Below are 15,002 nucleotides of genomic sequence, written 5' to 3' on the forward strand. Positions count from 1 at the left end.
TACCTTTTTTTCCTGCCAAAAAAAACTATATTTACACATGGAAAATTATTGTTTACTGCAAATATACTTAAACAGAAGGGAAGATGTTGAGTGACAGCGAGCGAGATGGAGAGACACGGAGGGAGAAAAAAAGTGATGAAAGGATGAAAGACAGAAGTTGGGAGACTATTGTTACTTTGGAAACTCTGTTTAATTCTGTATCTTGGCAGTCAACAGGAAAACAATGTCAAAAACAGAGATGAGCCAGGGTCTGTTAATACAGTCTACTTAGTCGCTGTCCATATGTTTGTAAATTTGGGTAGTTGCAAATAGATGGCATCTGTTGAGTGAAGAGTACTGTAATCCAAACCATAGCAGTCCAAAGCTTTTACAGCCTACTGAGGTCTGACAAATGTCTGCTGAGAATATGCACACACAGACTCACAAATAAACCTTCAAATAAAAACAGTAATGAAACGTTTCTACTATCAAATCAAATCAAAACAAGTAAAAATAGTTTCATAGAAAACAAAAACAACCAAGAGGTACATTTTCTATTAGTCAGCGATGTGGTGTTAATAATGCATTTTATTCTTTTATTATATTATACTGATGTAAACAACAAGTACACACTGAAAAACAAAATCTCTTGATATATTGTGTGTCTCTCTCTCTGTACAAATGCTGGCAGGTGTTTACATTAAAGTGGCAAGCAGAAACGCATATGATTAAAGCACTTTATATTCTGAGCACTAAGTAGGATGGCAACTTCCACAACAGACAAACTCTTTTTCTCCACCAAGGAAAATGTTTTGTTAGTAATCTTGTATACATGTGTGTCACTGTGAGAATAAATAACCGATTAGGTTAGCGAAGCAAAAGGAAACATATTAGAGACTAAAACACAGCACAAAGAGAAACATAACAACTCGTTTCTATTTCAAACAGGCCATGTGGACATTAAAATAAACAGGAAGTGGATGTAGCTGAGTCATCTTGAGGACTCCTTAAACTACGACGACTCCAAACTCTCCACACCTCCAAGAGATGAGTTTGTCTTTATTTGTCTTGAGGTGAGTCACTACAGATGAAAACATTGTTTTTTCATCCACTGGTCAATAGATTTTGGGGTATCGCGCTTCCACAACATCTCATCTGTGAGACTAGTTGAAAGAAAACTTCCAAACATAGGGGGTTATTTTTTTAGATTATACAGATTTCTCCTAATTTCATATCTATTATCTATCTCGTGTGTAATTTCATGGCTGTTTTCTCAAAATTGTTTTTTTCTCATACTACAGATCTCCATTTCAGTAGCACTCACATACACCAACCATTCCAGTTTTATTCCTTCTTTCCTTTGCCTCTAAGATGTCAACAAAAAGAAACAAGAATTTTTAACCTGTGTATACTTAATTAGATACTGCCTAATGTATATATAAACTTGTATAAACTTAACTTATTAAAACTTGAAATACAAAAACATAACATAACACATTGTCTTCCACTGGGCAAGTTTCATTGTGATCTAGTCCTTGATAGGGGAGCTTTTCCCAGATTGCAGTGGACATGATGTTGCCTTGTACTGTTGCCAGCATTACTAATCAGTTTTATTCTTAAAAAAAAAAAAAAAGGCAAAGCACTATCATTACAATGAACATTACAGACTGGGGCCATAATCACCTGACAGTATAATAAAGTGACTGTGTATGTAATTGACTTAATAGTGTCTAATTAACTCTTAAAATATTTTTTCATAGTAAGTGATTTCCTTTTCTCGTAAGTCAGCAAATGTGGAGGTGAAGAAGAAAATAAAAGACTCTTGTGAAATACTTTTGAGCAGATATGTGATGATGTAAGTAAAACAAACCAAACTTTCCAGGTTTGTGTGTGAGTCTGTGCAGATTAGCTCAGTGCAGATGAGATTATACACACACCTGGTTGGGTCTGAGTATGTGCTAATGTGTTTACTTCTGCACATGTATTTGGGCATATATCTGCGTGCATGTTTGTGAGCGCCTTTGCCATGAGGAAGTGTGTGTGTGTGTGTGTGTGTTAAACCCTGGCTTGAGTTCTGAGCTGCGTGTGTGAGTCATCTGGCTATGCAGTCAGGCATTTCTAGAGCTGGGAGAAGCTGCAAAGCCAGACAGGCTGAGCCAAGGCTTTCTCTGGTTAGAAGGCATCACACACACACACAGAATCATACACATATACGCTTTAATGTCACTTTTCGTCTTTCCTCCCATTCATTTCTTCTCATCTCCTTTAGTCTTCCCATCTTCTCTCCCTCCACCTCCCTCCTCCTCTTACCCCCATCCTCCTGTCCACACCTATGCTCTGCTACTAGTAAATAATTAGGAAACAAAGCAGAGACGCTGCCTGCTTCCTCTCCAGCTCATTTAGACACACAGCAGTGTTTGTGATGATGCAGTGCCACTTCATTTTGGCTGGTTGTTTGGTCTGTCTGCCGCAGAATGAGTGGGTGTCTGATATAGAAATGGATTCAGAAAGGAGCAGGAAGAAAGAGAGAGAGAGAGAGAAAGGAGGAGGGACAGGAAGCTGTGTGTGTGTGTGTGTGTGTGTGTGTGTGTGTGTGTGTGTGTGTGTGTGTGTGTGTGTGTGTGTGTCTGACTGTCTGACTGCTCAGGAACACGGGGTTCTGATCAATAGCATCTAAACAGCTCGACTCCTAATCAGTGTCAAACTTAGCTGCCGCTTGTGACTCGCATGCACACACACACACACACACACACACACACACACGCACTAACTCATATATGCAAGCTCACAAACAGCTTTTATGCCCTAATAAACCAAAAAAAAAAACGGTGGTGTGAGTCACTGAGTTCGTGAGTTTTGAAAACTGATTGTATGCTAACTGATTGTTTACAATACACATATTTGCATCTGTTTACATACTGTTCCCACATAGATGTGTTAAAAGAATGTTTCCAGAACACCCTTTAGGTCATGTAGACGTCAGATAGAAATTCCGAAACTCCTGATAATATCTGCCTGTATAAATAGCATTAAGACAGCACCATTGGATCCTCTAACCCTAGATGATGTAGCTTTCATTAAGCGAACACAGAGAAGCAAAATAGAAAGAAAGAGCAAAGGGAGAAAAAGCTAGAGTTGGAGAAAGAGTGGTGGTCTCTGATGGCTTCTGCAGTCTGTTCCATCCCTTTAATTAGTCCCATTGGAATGCCCTCCCCGCTCCATGCGGCTGATCAGCTTCCCCTCTATATCTCCAGTCTGTATTTGGCTGCATGGAAGCGTGGGCGCCTGTGTTTGTATGCATCTTAGCCAAAGCCGGACAGACATCTCACGGGCATATGAGCTCTGGTTGAGTTCCCAACGGTTGAGGAGAAAAATGCAGTGGAAATACATTAATATTCAAAGAGTTTCCATTCCCTGAGATATCCGCCATTTGGAAAATGGAATGCCTGCACTCTCTACATCAGTTACTGCGGCAATTAACATGAAGTGATTTTGCTATCAGAACAACACATTATTTCATGTCCACAAAAAAATGAATTGGAGGATTTTAATATTGAGAAATTGGTAAAATTGTGATCTATAAGCGAAAATATCTGTATAGGCGATACCGTTACAATGTACTGTATACTGTATTTACAGTAATTGCATCATGCATGCAAATGTAGGGATTCTCTCTGATCACTCAGACAGTCCAAAGCGGTTAAAACAGCAGTGTGTTGAGCTTGTACTACTCGGTCTAAATTGGGGGTGGTAGTGATTTCTCAGTAATATCGCTGCTTTGTATTAGTTTTCATCCTTACTGTATTCCACAACCATAAAAGACATGACAGGTATCAAATACCATATTGCCATAGTGTCAGACAGCATAGTGTCCTCATATTGCTGTATCAGCCTCTTTTTCATCCTGTCTCTAAATATTTTTCATGATTCAATGCATGCAATCTATTTGTAGTCTAATAATACTAATAATGCTCACAATTAGTTATTACTTTGTGATATCAAATAACTAATTAATATACACATCAGAGGCATTAAAGTGTAGTGAGGCTCTGCTGTCATTTGATTGTCCCGTGGGGGTCCTGATGATGCACGATGGCTGTCGCCAAGACTGTGCAGTTAATGAGTTACTTGTTCTTTTCTTTAATTTCATGTTTGCTACTCTTGTAAAAACCCCTTAGAGAAGAACTGGACCAGAACTAAAAGACACCAATATATTATCTTTTCTCTTGATCCAGACCAAATGTACTAAACTACAGGTGTGAAAGCATCTTAAAATGTTCCCACTGCTAAATTGTGTCATATTTTGTTCAGTGTAATTTCGTCATTAAATGTGAGAGAAGAATTCAGCACCAATTAGCGGTGAAGTCACTGATCCCTTCAAGCTGTTACCTTGTTTGTGTGTGCTTCTCTGTGCTTGACGTGTGCATGTCCCCTCTCTCAGACAAAGTTAACTTGCATTTGTATTTGGAACAATAGATATGGATCTTATTCATCCTGAGAATTTAACAGAGAGATGACTATCTCAGGCTCCTGTGGAGTGGTACCATAGCTAAGGTCATCAGGATACCCACAGTAGCTTGCTGTGCTATTCAGAGTCACAGTATCAAAATGAAATGGAAAATATTGTCTGATATTGTCAAAAGGCAGCTAAGACAAATGGAAAGGACGGAGATGACAGAATGGAAAGATGAAAGGCAAAGAGACAAGTGGATAGAAGCAAAGTGAAGAGCAAAAGAGAACGGTACAAGGATGAAGGAGAAAGGTATCAGGTTATCAGTTAGTATCATGAGTCTGGGAATTATTTGGCTGGCACACTGGTTGGCCATTGTTTAAATATTTCCCATTAAATATTGATATATTTTTTTCATTTTGATAGTAAAATTTGTATTTGAAGTATCATAAAACATTACTAGCTCACTGTAGGCAAAATTGGTTACTCTCCTACACTGAGTTTGGTTACATTTTCTTTACAATCAGTAGATTACATTATGTGAGTGTACTAGAGCTGGTGAAAACCCCATCTACTCTGAACAAAGGAAAAATACTCCACTGACTTATCGTGATTTGTTTTTAGCTACTCTATAGTGGTGTGGCTCTAAGGATGGCAATGTCAGTCTGTCAGTCAGTCCACTATTTTGATCCAGACTGAAATATCCTATCATATATTGGATGGTTTGCCGTGAAATTTGGTGCAGACATTTATGATTTCCAGACGATGTGTCCTAATGACTTTTTCCATGTGGTTGACATTTGTGGTTCTGAGTCAAATGCCTCAACAAATATTGGACAGTCAATAAAATTGTTAAAATTCTTTGGTTCATGACCAAATAAGTGCAACATTGTTGACATTCCCATCAGCCTCAGCTGTACTTCAAGTTAATAATTAGCTAGTTAGCATTCTCAAAGCGCCGCTGTGAGGAAGACTTGGGATATGCTCAAACTGAATTAATACATACGACATGTTGTCCAACCACATCAGAAATCAAAACTGTTCACAGTTTTTCCGATGAGGAAGACAAATTGAAAAGCTGTTTGTCATAAGAGAAGGGGAAGATGTGATATCGTTTAAGTACGGGGACACATAATTGGGGGTACCTTTTCAGACAGTCCCTCCTGGAAAACACATGACAAGTGACAGAAACTCTGTCAAGAATGAAAAAAGATTGAGAGTTTAGAACTCTGGCTGACCAATCAAGGCGTGGGTGTGAATGTTGGATTGCCAGATTGGTTTTGAAAATGGTTGCAGTGGATACAGCCCCATCCCCTAATCAGATGTCTGAAAGGTGTGTGAGGGGGAGGTTTCCAAAGCTATTTGACCATCCAACATGCACTTGTGAAGAAACATAAAGACTGGTTAAGTACAGCCTCTGCTACTTTGGTCGTAGACTCTTGGTCTTAGTAAAATGCTGATGTATATAGTTCTAAGATTTGCTTCTAAGCAAATTGAATTTGTATGTCCATATCCACTTATCTTTTGCAAGGTTGCAGTTGAGTGGAGCTTATCCCAGCTAACACTGGCACACACATTTAGAACATACATAAGAAGCCAAAAATAAAGATGCCAAAAATAAATGGTGTTTAAAGGTCAAAACCTCTGGTAACGTGAATAAGAGGACAGTATTGCTATGCTATGAGAAAATAAGCTATGACAAGTTGCAGGTGTATCACCTGTACTATTTCTGCAGTGCTACAATGAATATGTAGTGTCTAAATTCGCATACAGCAGCAGATGAATGTGAACTGAAAAAACAATAGTATGATGATTTGTCAGAGGAATCTGTCTATTCTTGAGACTTAATGGCAGGGTTTATTTTGTAGCCAGACTTAGAACTATGGCTCTCCAAACCTAATTGCAACCGCGGGAGATTTCAGCTTGATTAGGCCTCCCTGATCCTCCCAGGACCGTGTGTGTGTGTGTGCGTGTGTGTGTGTGTATACATGAGTGTGTGTTTCATTAATGAAATCCAAAGTTTGGCCTTTGTGGTTAAATTCAGTCCATGTGACCTGTGGAGAAAGCCTGCGGCTCCAAATTAAGCCTCCAATTTAACAAGCGTTGTGTGTGTGTGTGTGTGTGTTAGGGGGAAATAGGGAGGAAGATGGAAAGAAAAGGGAGGGAAAATGAGGAGGGGGGAAGCTTTTGACCCTTTCCTCCTCTATTCCTCTGCCTCTTAGTTAAGTGTATTCTTTGACTTCAACAGAGTGCACATCACACTTGTCTCAATATACCAATTTTTCGAATCAGTTTTTGCCCTCTGTTTCTGCAGGTGTGTACCCGACACATCCCAAAAGCTTGACTCAACCCAAAGGTGTCACCCTCCATCTTCTTCCTCTGTCTCTATTGGCCAGTCTCTGTCTGCTGCTCGTGAGCCAACCCGGAGAACTCGTAGCACCTCGAGGTACGATCCTGATGTCGCTACAAATCCATCGTCCACACACGACACAGCCACCCCTAAAACATCCCCAGGTCAAACACAAACATAGACATGCACACACATACAAAAGCAACACACTGCTGCGGAGTGGTGAAAGCAGTTATGTTGTCTGAGCCTTTCTATCACCCACAAGTCCAACAGCATCAGACAATAAAAGAAAAAGGGAATTTCCAGCCCTCACCTACAGGCGCAGGCTTCACCATAGCTATAAGCTGGCTTAACACTGCAAAAATAACATCAAAGTACCTCTCTCCATAGAATACATAGCGCACCACTTTCATATTTATCTATCACATTTTGACTACACTTCAATTTTCTGCAAGGTTCTTGGGCAATAACAGAAAAAAACACTTTGAACTAAATAAACAAATGCAAAGTGGGAATCTCTTGAAGCTTTAGAATTTAGGAAAATATATTAAAAGCAAAATGCAAATGGCCTCCACTGTGTGGTCCCTGACGCGAGGAGAGAGGATAGCGTCAGGCATGGGCGATCACAGACTAAAACATAATCCAGGGGGAAGAAATGGCTTCCTTAATTCAATTTCTATCCAGATTTTTTATTTCTAAACTTTTGTAGCATCTTGGTTAGGATCATTTAAATGCTAAGTGAGCAAAGTGTAAATTCATCTAATGCTAAAGCCCATGTTGACAAATGTAGCTGTTGTTCTGCAGAGTAAGAACAACAATGTAGAGTCCAAAGAACTAGTAATGATGCTGAACAAGCAACATTAGGAATTCACGCAGTTCAGTAAGAGTTTCATCAAAGATAACAAAACAACAAGAAACTATGGAGCCTCAGATGCTTTATTGTGAAGAGGGCGCAGCTCTCCCCTGGTTTCTGGACTCACTGACAGAGGAAGAATGCATGTTCTACTTTTCCATTTCCCTTTAATAGGAGTCTGACTTCATCCGTCCATCTCCCAGACAGACAGGTGAAAGTGACCGGCAGTAAAAGCACTTTCTCTCTCTGCTCTCTTCTCTCCTGTGCCTCCCAACTTAATTTTTCATCACACGGTGGTTTTCAGAGGACCGACACTTTTTCTCCTCTCCACCGCCCTCAGCTGGTATATTTAGATTGTGTCTCTCCTCCCCTTCCATTCCTGCCTCTCTCTCCTGCTTCCATACCACAAATTAATTTCTTCATCATTGATATGAATCCTCTGCCGGTCACTTCCCATGTATGACAAGTATGTTTATATTAGAGGTGGAATAAATAGCCGATGAATTGATTTAAAAAAAAAAATCTGTAGGTTTTCTCTGTTTCATAAAATTTAGATTTAATATCCTTTGAGTTTGAACTCATGTTTGGCCATTACAAATCTTTCAACCGAATTGACTATACAGAATTATTGTTGCTCCCCTCACTGATGGAGAGACCTCTGTTGTCATCTCAGCCATGACACACAGTACATTACTTCCTTGTTAAAAGCGTATTAACAACTACAAGAGCCTCAGAAACAATCATAGTGTGACACCTTTTTGACTAAACTACACCTGACTGATGGAGTAGCAACAGACTGAACACACGACTGAACAGAACTATAGACCCCATATTTTGAATTCACAGCAGCAAGAACAGTGATGCTTTCACTTATTATCATACGTACTAAATTGCATTTGAAAAGTGATGCAGCTGCTTAGCTTAGGAAAAAATGTGAGCAAACTACATCATCAGTGATTACAAATCTTTGAAGTGAACTGAACGAAATGATTCGAATCAGCAGTTATTTATCCATCTCTGTGGTGGGTATTTTTCACAATCTGCTGATGTTTCATAGAACAAACAATTATTTCAGAGAATAATCTGTTAGCTGTATTGCTAATTTATAAACAGGCAGCTAGCTGCACACAAAAAGACACAGTTTCATGCATTTAACACTTAAGTGTCTTAAGTAGACATGCAATGTATTGTTATTTTAAGTGCGAAAATAAATTAGTCATCTGAGATGTGCAAGTAGCACTTAACAGAATCTGACAAATGTTTCTTTGCCTTTGCTTTTTTTTCTGTTTCTTATTTCCATTCGTAATGAATTTGTTTTGGTCAAGATTGACAAGTGATATATGTAGTATACACCACATACTGTATAGTATGATATTGCCATGAAGTCAGATAGTAGTGTTCCTGCTTTCACTGAGTTATGACTCCAACAAGGAATGTTGTGATTTATGATGAAAATGCTTCAATCGGGCACCAAAGGTTAAACACACACAACACATGGCCTATTTAGAGGAAAAGTCTAATTTTATTCACTGGAGATTACGAATTGAAGTAGTCTACACACAAACATAAACACTAAGAAGTCTAAGAAGAAACACTCTTGGACATTCTGAAATCAAAACTGGTCACTGAGGAAAACACACACACACACTTAAAAGCACATAGCAATGTGACTGGCATGCAATATTTTGTTTAAAATCAGTCATGTCGGGTTAAAAGACAATCTGCTGCCAGTTGGGAACCTCAAGAAGGTTCAGTCTGAGCGTATGAAACTTCATCCATGACTGGATTCATCCATGTGTGTCAGTGAAGGACTGCCAACGCTGCTGGTTATAGTTTATGTAGAAAAAGAGGTGGTTGAGAGAGAGAAAGCGATGGAGCAGAGCAAAAGGGTATTAAGGGAGTCAACAATCCACTTTCCCTGTTGTTGTTTTTTCCATTTTAGAGAGAAAGTGTGGGCAGAGAGGAGAGAGAGAAAGAGATGATGATCAGTGATGTGAGTAGATGAGAGGCAGGAGGTGATGATTAGTGTCCAAGCTGCCCTCAGAAACTTTTGCCTCAGTTTAATGAATACTTAAAGAGGGGGAAAGAGCCTGAGAGATGGTCGAAGGGCAATGGTGCATCTTCTCTCCCTTCCTTTCAAATTTTCCTTTGTTTGTTTCCTTCTCTGACAAGCACACACGGATTAACACATGGGACAGGAGCTTCCAAAGAACAATGGAAAAATCACAACGGGGCGTCTCACTGATGGCTTCAGTCCTCTCTGGTCTCATTCTGTAACTCTCCTAAACTCCCCCGGTTCAGACCTATTTCTCTGCCCTAAATGCATAATTTTGTAAATGAAGCATCTGCTTGGGTGGTCCCAGTAGGCTCATATGTATCAGGCTGAGGCTGACACACACACACACACAAAGACATACACGCTATCACTCAAAAATACTTCCCAAAATATGTGGCACCTAAGAAGTGTCTTTGAGGGAAATGTGAGCTGTGCGTATCCAACTTCATATGTTAATGTTTCAGTGTGAGCATGTAATTGTTAAATAATAAAAAGTGGGATAGAAGCAAAGAACGTTGGATAAAATGTGATAAAATTTTTAATACATAGACAAATTATGAATCAAGACACTAAAAAAGTAGGTTGCTGTGTAAACCTAAAGTCTGTATTCTGGTTTTCCTAAATCAGGACAGGACTTTTTATCAAGAGCACATTTGTTCTGCTTAAGTCTGATAATGGAGCTGTATAAATAAAGCAATACATGGGAAACTCAGTCAAATAAGAAGCACAGAAAGGCAAAGACGCAGTTGTCAATATTTATTTATCTGCATAAAATCACCATTAACATGAAGTCACCGTTTCTATAGTAACATAACCCTTGGTATATTGGCATGACAACAGAAATTGAATTTAATAAAAACAGACCATTACAGTGAAAACATATCAATACAAAACCGGCCCTGTAAAAAGTATTACTTTATTGTAACAACACTATGTGCTCTGCTAAAATATTCAATGTCATACTAATACATAAAAACAACAATAGAATTTCAGAATTATCTGGAGAAATAGTTTAATTGTAATTCAGGGTATTAGATGCTTGTTAGTGTGGGTGTTTGTGTGTGCGTGGATGGACAAATTAATCTATTTAGATATATGTATTATGATTATGATCACTGTGTTTCTGTTTCTTTCCATATTTCTTTTTTTTTAAAAAGGAGCAAAGACACTACAGGAGAGAATCATTTATTACACAAACTTCACCCTTTTTTATCTTTGTCTCTGCTCCACAGATCACTCCTCGTTGCTTCCCCATTCCACCTCACAGCCTGATGCACATAACTTATGTATTCTGTTTTTACACAGGTTGCCATGATTTGGTGTGTGCCTGTGTGTATGTTCATTGTGTGTGTGTGTGTGTGTGTGTGTGTGTGTGTGTGAGTACATGTGCTGTGTTTGGAACAAGCAGCCACAGATAGCAGCAGAGCAGTAATGGTGTATAACTCATCCTAATGATGCAACAGTGAAGCAGCAGGTAAGGTCAACACAAGAGACTGTGGTAGAAGGTGAACTGCCTGAAACACATCACACACACACACACACACGCGCACAGGCTCATGAATGAATCAATCCCCAACAAACACACCTCCAGGCCCATAAACATGTACCCTGCCAATCTTTATATCATTCACCATTCACTTTCTCCCATATTTGCTTGCAACCCATTATTTTTTCCTTGTCCTTTTCCTTCTCCCCATCCCTCTACCCCTGCTCCTCTCTTCCCTCTACCCTTCATCCCACTCTTCTCCTCCCTCCATCCCTATGTCTCATGGTGATATTGTCGGAGGTCAGTTGACGCCCTGAGGAAGAGGGCTGATGAATAGATCCATGATCACTGGCTGTAATTACAGTGTCAAATGAACTGTTAGCTGTCCAGTATGTGGAGGTTCAGTGTGTGTGTGTGTGTGTGTGTGTGTGTGTGTGTGTGTGTGTGTGTGTGTGTTCTTTCCTAATGTGCTAGTCAGCTCCCCACAGATGCAGTTGCCATATCAGCATACACAACAACAGATGGGCTCCAGTTACACACACACATGCAAATCTACACACAGGGATGCAAAACCACTGTCTAACATATCATTTATCATTGTCTGAAGTAACAAAAACTAAAAGTAGCACGTCCAATTAGAATATTTATAGCTGTGTGTGTTTGTGTGCATTCATTTTGAGCGTGATGCTGTTGTCCTCATCTCATCATTATATTCATCCCATTTATCTATAGGCTCATATGGGAACAGGCAGGTTAGTATCTAAACATTTAACCACAATACATCCTGTCATAGCAAATTCCACTCAGCAGGACCCTCTTTACACTGCCAGTTAGTCTGGCAGATATGGAGTTTTGGCACACACAATCACAAACACACGCACACCAAAACTCCCATCAGAAGTGATTGCCAACAGATCAGGGTGAGCTATTGACTTCCACACACATCCCTCCACCAGACATGGTAATGGAGCTATGAAGCCACTGGGGCAGGCAGATCAGCAGCTGGGCTGGCAAGAATCAGAGGCAGACAGACGGACAAACAGAGAGGTTAGTTTTCCTGGTGGGTGAAATGATGTTTCTTTTTGTTTCTGTCTCACCCATGGAGAGAAAAAAAGGAAATTGGTCCAATCTACTCTTCAGCATTGTCAAATTAGAATTTATTTACATAGGCCAAAACTTAGCTCTAAGAGTACTGCGAGGCCTTTATCCACCTAAAGTGTCTTTCTTAAACCTGATCTTTTTGGCCACTTGGGGGCGACAGACAAACAACCCTGATATATTGTCCCCTTTTAAGTTGATATAGTAGATTTGTTAGCAATAAGTTTCCTATTTACATAACCAGTAGTTTTAAACCAACATTATCATTCATTTGGATGGAAGTCTAATATCGACTGTCTTTTAGCTTTTTTGTTCTCTACCAACTCCAGAGGGAAATATCTGGCTCTTTAGCTGCTAAATGCTCCAGTATGTTCACAAACTAATATCTAACTTTGTGTTGCTGTTGTTTGTGGTGCTGAGCAGGTAGTGTACAGTGGGTTTTTAAAGCTTTTTCACTGAAAATAGCTGTCTTCTGCAGCCATAAACAACAATATGAGAGAGGTGCAAGTGACCAAAGCAGTAAAAAACAGTAAAAATATTGATTATAGCTGCTTTAAATTCTGCTCTGTGTCAATATGTGTACATTAGAAGCAGAAATAAGCAGGAAGAGAGAGAGTTGGTTTGAGTTTGAGAGTGATTTGGTTTTCTACATCCTGTTAATCTCGGCAGACATTTTCCTGCACTGTCACTGTAAATTGAGTAAATCATTTATACTGCTTGGCCTCATGCACCCACATGCCTGCAAGACACACACACTCACACGCATCCACATGCATGCCTCTGTTTCCATGGATGCACAAGAAGAACACATTTACATTGCCAAGGAGAGACGCCTAATCAAATTCAGAGCTAGAGGAATTATATACAGGAACAGTAAACATGGATACACATTTCTGCCACGTGTGTGTATGCCTTTGGGCGTGTGTCTGAGTGTGTATTCATCTGTAAGTGTGTGACGTGAAGAAAGACGGACAAAGAGGCAGAGAGAGAGAGTGTGTGTGTGTGTGTGTGTGTGTGTGTGTGTGTCTGTGTCTGTGTCTGTGTCTAGTTGGAATTCCAGGGTGGCTTGTTGTGAGTGTGGTTTCCCACAATTCTTATCAGAGTTGTGATCACAGAAAACTGGTCTCCTGAAATGGAACACATCCCTCGCTTGCACTGTCAGGGATGCACACACACACACTCACAGACACACAGTCATCCCTTCGCTTCTCTGCTTGCAATTCCCTAATTCAATCTTCAACTTATAACCCGTCGCTGAAACACAGCCAGCCACGAACATGAATGCAATTTGGAACAATCTGAGGTGAGTCTGTCCGTCTTATGAATATATAAGAGTTTTTCCTTTGGAAGTCCTGCTCAGAACCAGCAGAGGCATTCAGTCTGGGGACGGGTAAAACAATTGCTAGCTTAGAAAAATTGAAAACAAAGGGGAAAAAATGCTGTAGCAAATACAAAGTACCAGGGAGAAGATGGCATGTAATATTCAGTGGGAAAAGTAAAGAGGTCGACATTTTGAGGATTGGTGGAGGGGAAAGAGGGCGCAAAAAAAAAAAAAAAGCAAATGGATACACAGTTGTACTTGAGTTAGCCTCTTTGAGTCTGCGTTTTATTACCTGAGATTGAAACACTCAAGAAATGGTCTAATTGACGAGCCAGTGATGTATTTAGTGACTCAAAGTACATAAGCTGTGTACACACAATAAAGCAACGGAGCACTCCAGCAGCAGTGAGGTAGATCTGCATGCTGATATGCTAAGGAATGCATCACGCAGAGCGGTGAAGTGAAGAGAAAAATACTGAGATAAGAAGAATCTTGTTCAAAATCTGGCTTTGCTTCACTCTGGAAAATGTGTCCCAGTTAGCATCCTGCTGCTTAGCGTACGCACACACACACACAAACATACGCAAGCACACACAGGCAGGCACACAGCAGCACCTCACACATAGACACACAACTCTAAGCTGTTAATGAACAGGCTGCTTTCTCACTTGGGATTTCTCTCCCTATATGTTTCTTTTTCTCTACCTTTACTACATTCCTCTATCACTCCTCCCCGTCCTTCTGTATTCACATGACAGCTTCTCCTCTCCAGGGTTTTGACGTGTCACTCATCCATTACTCAGACTGGCAAGTTGTGGCAACCTGAAAACACTTGTATGCAAATAATGCCGAATATGACAAAGCACCTTTCGTGAGAACGGGCCAACTCAAATGTAATGAAATAGTAATGAAATACACTTGGTGCTCTCTCACACATAGACGAATACCTGTTATCTGAGATAGTGTTCAGTCAGTGAATACATTAGCACAAGATAGTATGACACCTCTTGCAAGTGACTATGCTGTCACCTTTGCATCTGTGAATTGGCTGAACTAATAAATCTGTAATTCTCAAACATCACAGGCTATTTGAAACATGTTAATCACCTGATCCGTAATGTTATTCATCTTAACGCTTGACATGTACAACCCCTTTTATTCAAATATTTGTTTTCACATCCATTTATCTTGCGTGAATTGATTTTCAGGATATTTAAAGCATCGAGTCTCTTGCCTATAGATAGATCAGCAATCCGATTGAAGACTGAGAAATACACTTATATCAGTTTAACAATGTGGAGTGTGAAATATGTGGTAATTGGAGCAACTAGTTATGTCTCATCTTCTGTTGCAGGTCACAGTTATGTTTCATTAAAGACTTACAGCAGTGAGCCTCAGTGTCAAATAGC

The 15,002-nt window shown here is 39.8% G+C and overlaps 1 protein-coding gene across 1 annotated transcript in view; it reads right to left on the reverse strand.

Moving 5' to 3' along the window:
* LOC139210019 (chemokine-like protein TAFA-2) overlaps positions 1–15,002 on the reverse strand; it is a 76,665-nt gene that overhangs the window by 42,063 nt on the left and 19,600 nt on the right. The gene's annotated exons all lie outside the window — the stretch shown is intronic.

Source organism: Pempheris klunzingeri, chromosome 11 (genome assembly GCF_042242105.1).
Source record: "Pempheris klunzingeri isolate RE-2024b chromosome 11, fPemKlu1.hap1, whole genome shotgun sequence".
Lineage (NCBI taxonomy): Eukaryota > Metazoa > Chordata > Actinopteri > Acropomatiformes > Pempheridae > Pempheris > Pempheris klunzingeri.